This window comes from Mirounga leonina, unplaced genomic scaffold (assembly GCF_011800145.1).
Source record: "Mirounga leonina isolate KUSES-001 unplaced genomic scaffold, KU_Mleo_1.0 Mir_115, whole genome shotgun sequence".
Lineage (NCBI taxonomy): Eukaryota > Metazoa > Chordata > Mammalia > Carnivora > Phocidae > Mirounga > Mirounga leonina.
Genome location: NW_023270268.1, coordinates 57,858,639 through 57,866,278, shown reverse-complemented (window position 1 = coordinate 57,866,278; position 7,640 = coordinate 57,858,639). Strand labels below are relative to the sequence as shown.

Below are 7,640 nucleotides of genomic sequence, written 5' to 3'. Positions count from 1 at the left end.
TCCTTCCTTCCTTCCTTCCTTCCTTCCTTCCTTCCTTCCTTCCTTCCGTCCTTCCTTTTTTTCACCCACACAATGTTTTTTTTATTTTTATTCAGCTATAAGCAAACAGCAGAAGTAACATAACATTCCATAACTCCAGATCCGTTTTCTTACACAGACGAAGAGTAACCAGTTTAACAGGTGCAGATGGGATTTCTGAGAGCCTCTCACCCAGTCCTGCACCTCAGGGAGATAGCCTGGCCTTAACCACAAAGCAATTTTCCCTATTGCTTTTTCCAGTACTGCTCTCTAAAGGAGCCAGAATGGGACACTGGCCCCAGTAACAAGTCCAAGATGTACTACACTGGGGTCTAGGGGACAGGCCAGCTTCTGGCTGTCTTGGTGAGAGACATGGCTGTGAAAACATGCCCCCGAAATGCCATCTTGCACAATTCTGGACTCAGGCTCACAAAAGCAGAGGCAATGAATCTCTCTCTTTTTTAAACCTCTCTTAAAGATTCGTTGATGCTCTGCTCTATTACCATAGACCTGATTTTTTACCTGCATTTTTTCTTCTTTAAATTCTGGGTTGCTATTCTTTTCACAATTTGATGACCTCATCCTAGCACCAAAATATCCCCCAAAATGGAGTTCAAATTTGATCAGAACATAAACCGGGGTGTGACCCTCTAGAATTATAAAGGATAGGCAGAAGGAAAAGTCACCCTAAACCACTACCTGATTGCTCAGGCCTCGCCTGTGAGAACGAGAACCGGGAAGCCGAGAAATCTACATGCATCACTGAACTAGAGACCACAGCTGGAGACCTCCGGGATGGTTTCTGTCTCCTAGCATTCCCCTACTTCCCAGACAGCTGCTCATAGAGTTTGAGCACAGAGTCATCCCATTCAGCCTGGTAACACATGCCGGCCACTGGCGGCCCGAGCTCATGCTTTTTGCGGAAGGATGCCACTTTGATTTTGCCACAGTGGTCTCCAGATCGGTTGCTGGGAATGGGCTTGTCACACTTCAGTGACCCATTCTGCTCTTAAACCAGCCAGTTGTAGCAGTGAAGGCCTATCCCCATGGGAGGCCCAGAGCTGCCCTAATGGGAGAGGACGGTACCACTGTTGATGTCATTGCCCTTCATGTTCACCACCAGAAAAGGCTGCCAGTCCCTGCATTTGGGCTCCTTCCTGCTGGGCGCTTCCGGATCTGTCATGACCAAGTGTAGAGTTTACCCAGATCAAGGACACACTATGCAACACTGGTGGGCCAGTTCTTAACCTAGGTGGGGTCAGCAATTGGCCCAGCTCGGCTACCTCCGCCCTGGTGTATCTGACCGGCAGCAGATGCTGGGGCTGCTCATCCACTTCCTGCAGGCTCAAGGGCAGGGACCATTTGCAGAAGTTTACCGGCATCAGGAGCGAGTTGGACAGACAGCTGGGAAGGGTCCCCGGAGGCAAGGCACCGGCCTGCAGCACCGACTCCAAGCTATCCGCAAACTGTTTCACCACGTTTTCTTATTTTCACTTCATTGGCTTAATTTAGGTCCTCATTATGTCTTACAAAGCTATGTGGTAATACTTTATGCCCCTACACACTTTCAATTCATTAGACTTACTGCTCTTACAGGAATTTTCAAAATCGAAAATCGTATTTTGTTATTCAAATGTTATATTGGCAGCAGGGGTACAATATTAGCCATAGTCTAAACTCCACAAATTCCAAATTCCTTCAATGAAATTACAAAGTATTCTATGATTTAGTTTCTGCCTTTGTCTTTTTTTTATTTTTTAAGATTTTATTTATTTCTTTGACAGAGAGAGACACAGTGAGAGAGGGAACAGAAGCAGGGGGAGTGGGAGAGGGAGAAGCAGGCTTCCCGTCGAGCAGAGAGCCCGATGCGGGGCTCGATCCCAGGACCCTGGGATCATGACTTGAGCCGAAGGCAGACACTTAACGACTGAGCCACCCAGGTGCCCATCTACTTTTGTTTTTATCATATATCTGGCCCCACCTCAACTCAACTCATGCTACTCCTCTCTGCCACTGCACATGATTTTTCTCTCTCCCGAAGTAAACAATTCAGTCTTAAGCACTTAAAAATCCCTGGTAGGTTTCGAAATCTAGTTCAAGTGGTTTTTCCTTGTTCTATGTGACAAATTTGAAATTACACTTTTCTTTGTCCAACACTATATATGCTGAGTGTGCGTGTGTGTGCGTGCATGTGTGTAGCATTACTTATCATACTAGACTTTAATCATTATTTTTAAGCTAGCCAAGCGGTGACATTTAGTTTTGTATTTACAATGCCAATTAAACATAGATACTCAGATATCTTTGTTTCCTCAGTGGATGGATGGATAAATGAATGATTACACTATTGAAAGTCTATTCAAGCTCAGTTATTTATATTTTAGCATGTTATGTGTTCTTATGGTTATACAAAAACACACAAAACCAGTGCACAACTCAGAAAAGATACAATACAAAAACTAAACTGATAAAGAATGATAAAGGATTCAGACAGATTTATTTGCCCAGATGTGTGTGCTTTTTTCTTTGTTTTGCTTCTTAGATATGGAGGTTTGCTCTCAACAGTGCTGATTATTCAATCTGTCAAGAACACTTGAATTTGGGTATTTGATTAAAGAATTTCTGGATTATTTAATTAATCTAACTTTCCATTAGATTATCATTGTCCAGCATACATGACATAAAGGGCATAAAATTTTGCATATCAAAACTAATTTTTATGTTATATTATAATTTATTTTGTGTCACTCTTTTATAGGAACCCTAGCAAATGTAATTTATTTGTCAGTTTCTAAAACCGATACAACCACATCACTTAGAACATTATGTGGGAGGTTAAATTTGCACATAAATGTAGCATCAATTTATTTGTGATTGCCCAAAGCCTTTTCTGTGATTTCAACTTGGACATGAAAGAGCTGAGAAGCACCTAGTAATTTCTTTTACCTGAATTAAACATTTGCATTTTCCAATTTATACTTTCTGTATCTTCTATTATTTGTCCAATACAGCAATTTAGAAATTTTGACAGGTACAAGTATAGAAAAGATAAAAAATAGTCAAAATTATGTTTGTTATTTGATTGTATATTAAATTCTAAATTTTGCCTTTTACCCCTAAATAGTGGGTTCAGATTTGTAACTGTGTATGTGGAAGTTCTGAAATCTTTCATGGACTCCATTAAATTTGATAATAACCATAATGATGTAAATGGGTAATGATGAAAATGACAATGATGTTAATAGTAATAATTCTTTGCATTTCTTTACAAACAACACTATTGCATGGTTAGGTATTATTACACTCATGTCATTAACCAAAGAAGTACATTTAGGAGAAGTGATGTGATCAAATACACTCTCCCTGGAAGAGGCAGGACACATACACAGGTCAAATTTAATGTTCTTTCCACTACACATGGGTCATTAATGGGACTATTTGATTACATTTGAGGCTTACAGAAATGAAATTAATTTCCTAATAAGACTTTTTGAGGATATACATTTATAATTTTGAAGTAGTCTTTACTATCAATTTCTTCCTTTAATGATGGAATAGAAAAATTCCAGCATTTTGAAAATAGCAGATATTCCCACTTTAAAACAATGTTATCATTAAGCATTATCCATTAGGAGGACAATAATGTGGATCCAGAGAAAGAAGCTATTTATAAATATCATCAACTCTCTTAAATGTAAGAACACATGTTGCATTTCGAGGCACTTAAGCAATTTTGGCCAATTTGGGATTTTAAAAATTATGAAAGTTAAGTTCTTTCCAAACAGCATGAGATCAATACCGTAAGACCAGTATGCAGATGAGGGAGCAGAGATCCAGGAATCATGAACATATAGAGAAAGTTATTTAAAAATAATTATCTTATTAGTTGTCTTACAGAATAAAAATTTAAAATTGAAATGTTCTGCAGCAAACTGAGATCAGGCCAATCTGTTTGTAGCAGAAAGAAAGAAATATATAAGTAGTGCAGAATATGAATAGCATTCTGAATATTAAGATTATATAGCAAAAATAATTTCTGAATTGATATTGTTCCATTTCTATTTCTAAGTGAGTTATAATATAATTTGTTAAAAGATTTTTTTTTTTCCTTCCCAAGTACTTCCTTGAGAAATTCTATTTTGTGATTGGGTATAATCCCCAACTAGCTACTATTGACATCAAAACAGAGAGATACTCTGCCTAAATCATGGGCTCCATTTCACTGCATAAACAGCCGGTAGTTTTTCAGTAGAGAAACCGGTAATGATCATACAGTTAAATAATAACTATCCACCTGCCAGGTTACTGTGATTTTTGGCATCTTTGGCATACATTCTTAATTTGGTCAAACACTATTTCAGTTGCTGCCATGTCAACCCCAGAGGTATTCTTTGGCTTCTAAATTGATCTGACATCTGCAGTGTTTCCAAGAATGAGGTTTAAAAATATAACAGTGGTTCTGTGGATAGATATATAGAGGCTTGGGAATTCAAATACACACTTTTTTTTTTTTTCATTTGGGAGTTATAATACATCCCCTATCTATGACAAACTTTCATATTTGCTCTTCATAAGCTTTAAAGCAAAGCATAAATATATGATGAAAATTCAAAGCACTACAGCCATGTTGGTAAAATTTTATGTAGCTAAAAACAGGATTTTTTAAAGAGTAGCTGTTAAAAACTATCCCTCCACATTGTGGTTAATTATAAATTTCACAGACTTATATCTCTCAATTTAATGTCCCTAATCTCTCTTGATTAACTTCAAACGTCTGGTTTTACATCACTTACCTTAACTATAACCAGGATATTCATGTTTATGTTATCCCATCTTTTATAGGTTTTATAAAGAATAAGTTTGATAATTATACCTTTTAGAAATCTGACTACATTCTGTTCAAAATTCCCCAATATTATTCTTCTAAATCTGAAACTATTTTAAAGTATCCGTTTTTCCTTTTTAATTTTTGCTATTGTTATTTTATGGATTTCTAAGATCTTAACTGCTATTTATCAAATTTTCTCTTTAGCATATTTTTGTCTCTTCTTTCAGTGTAGCCATTTTTAATTCCTACAAAATTCTCAAAAACAAATATGTCTTTCCTTTTCATTGAGGCTTTATTTTAAACAATTAAAAAAAAAAAGATATTACCTTATTGTTACCTTAATTCTTTTCCAAGTGGGACACTGTGTTGATTTAGATCAGCAATTCCAAAAGTCAATATGTCAAAAGGGGGGGGGATACTTTCTAGGGCCAATTAACTTTAGGATTCATTTGATCAAATATGATTAATTAAGATTCCTTACTATAAAATTTTATAGAATAAAAGACTAAAAAGTTTTATAAATCTCTAATGGAATCTTCCAAACTAATTTGTCCAAAGAATCTTTTGCATCCAAGAATCCTACAGATCAGTATTTACCCAAACCAGTTTTTACTCAAACCATGGGTTAAATGTCAAGCACTTCAGTATCATATTGCACATAAACTATCTTTGTTTTTTTGTCTTTTTCTCTCTCACGTATCCCTACACTCCCAGGATACATACCTAGTATGTTCCAATTATTCTTCTAGGGGTGGGAGATAGAGTAACAAAAGTATAGAAAGATCACAGTTCCAAATAGAGGAGAAAAATTTAATATACAAGTAAGATAAATTCAGGTGATGATGACTGCTATGCACAAAATAAAATAGTGGATGAAACAGAGGAATTGAGGTAGTTCTTTAGATTGATTTTCAGAAGGTCTCTCTGAGAAGATGACATTTGGGTTGAGACCTGAATGAAAACATCAAGCCCAGCATGAAAGTCAGAGGGCAGAGAGCTCCAAGCAAAGGGAAAAGCAGATGCAAAGCTTCAAGAGTGGAAATAAGTTGGTGTTTTCCTGGAACTTAAAGTATCCTAGTGTGGTTAGAGCAAAGTCAATGAGGAGGAGCAAGAGATAGCAATTAAGACTGGAGAGAGAGAGGGAGGCAGTGACCATATCATGTAGAGACTTGTATGGAGCTTGGATTTTATTCTAAGTGCAATGAGAATCCATTGGAGGATTTTGAGCAGAAGGGTGCCACGAATTTTAAAGGATCACACTGTCTGTTGTGCGGAGAATGGCTAATTAGGGAGCAAAAGTAGAACCAGACAAACCATTAAATAGACTATTGCATTAGCCCAGATGAGCAAAGATTTCTTGAAATAGGGTAGTAGCAATGCAAATGAGATGTATTTTGGAAAGAAACAACAGGATTTTCTGATGAGTATGGTATGGGAGCCGAGAGAAAGACAATTAATGATAATTCCTAGGTTAGCTTAATCAACAGATTGGATGTGATGCTATTTATCAATATGAGAAAGACTGGAGGAGGAGGATGGGAGGACAATAGGAAGATGAGAGGAAATTATGTTCTGAGACCCAAGTGGAGGAATCAAATAAACACTCATATATATAGATTTGAAGACAGGAAGAAAGATAAAGACTGGGGACTGTTTGCTATAGATGACATTAGAAGTTACAGGACTGGATAGATCACCTAGAGGGATAAAGTTGACAGGAAAGAAGGGATGACTTAGGACCAAACCCTGGGAGATACATATATTTTGACATTTTTTAGTTTATAAATTATAAGTTTTTTAGTTACCTTATGTCTTGAGAAGTGGGCATATTCAGGAAGCTTCAGTATCCTCTGAGAATTTACAGATCACCGTTCCGGGGGAAACAAAAGAACAAAATTAAAAGATCAGGCCAAAATCAGATTTTACAATCATGTTCTCAGTCAAAGGGGTAACTCTGTGAAGGCAAAGATCTGAAGTCATAGGACTCAGAAGAAGTACAGCTGGCATATTTTCTGCTCCCTTGTCATTTTCTATAAAGAATTACCATTTATATTAAAGCATAACACTTGATATTCTGAGAACAAAACTGAAACATCATTATACTGATCAAGGCAAGGAGATTCAGCAAAGTTATCCAGATCGTGCACTAAGCAAAACTTTATGCTAAGAGATCTATTAGAATAAATGCTTCATTGCCTCAGGTATTTAGGGACTTCTTTTAAAATGCTGCTATTATTGTAAAGCATATAATAATCAATACATTCCAATCTGAAAATTTGTTGCAGCAGTTAAAATAATTTAATAAAAACCCAGTAAATCCACAATAATGAAATTTACCAGCATAAAAATATCCATCTATATATCTATGTATTTGTCTATCACCTAGTGCACTGATAATATTACTCACAATCAACCGTATTATCCTCCAAATTTGATCTTTAAACAGCTTACACATCTTCAAAATGTTTTCTTTTTCATTTCTTTTTTTTTTTAAGATTTTATTTATTTATTTGATAGAGAGAGTGAGAAAGCACAAGCAGGGGGAACAGTAGAGGGAGAGAGAGAAGCAGGTTCCCCGTCAAGCAGGGAGCCCAATGCGGGGCTCGATCCCAGGACCCTGGGATCATGACCTGAGCCGAAGGCAGACGCTTAACCATCTGAGCCACCCAGGCGCCCCTTATTTTTCATTTCTGAAGAAAACATTCTACTAATATTATTACATTGTTCCCAAGACAACTGAAAAACAAGCATAATTAAGTGATTCTATTTAAATATCTGCCTAAATTAGGATAGC

At 36.8% G+C, this 7,640-nt stretch overlaps 1 pseudogene; it reads right to left on the bottom strand.

The window, feature by feature from the left end:
- Window positions 1-613: 613 nt before the first annotated feature.
- On the bottom strand, window positions 614-1,400 carry LOC118000165 (annotated as a pseudogene).
- Window positions 1,401-7,640: the final 6,240 nt, after the last annotated feature.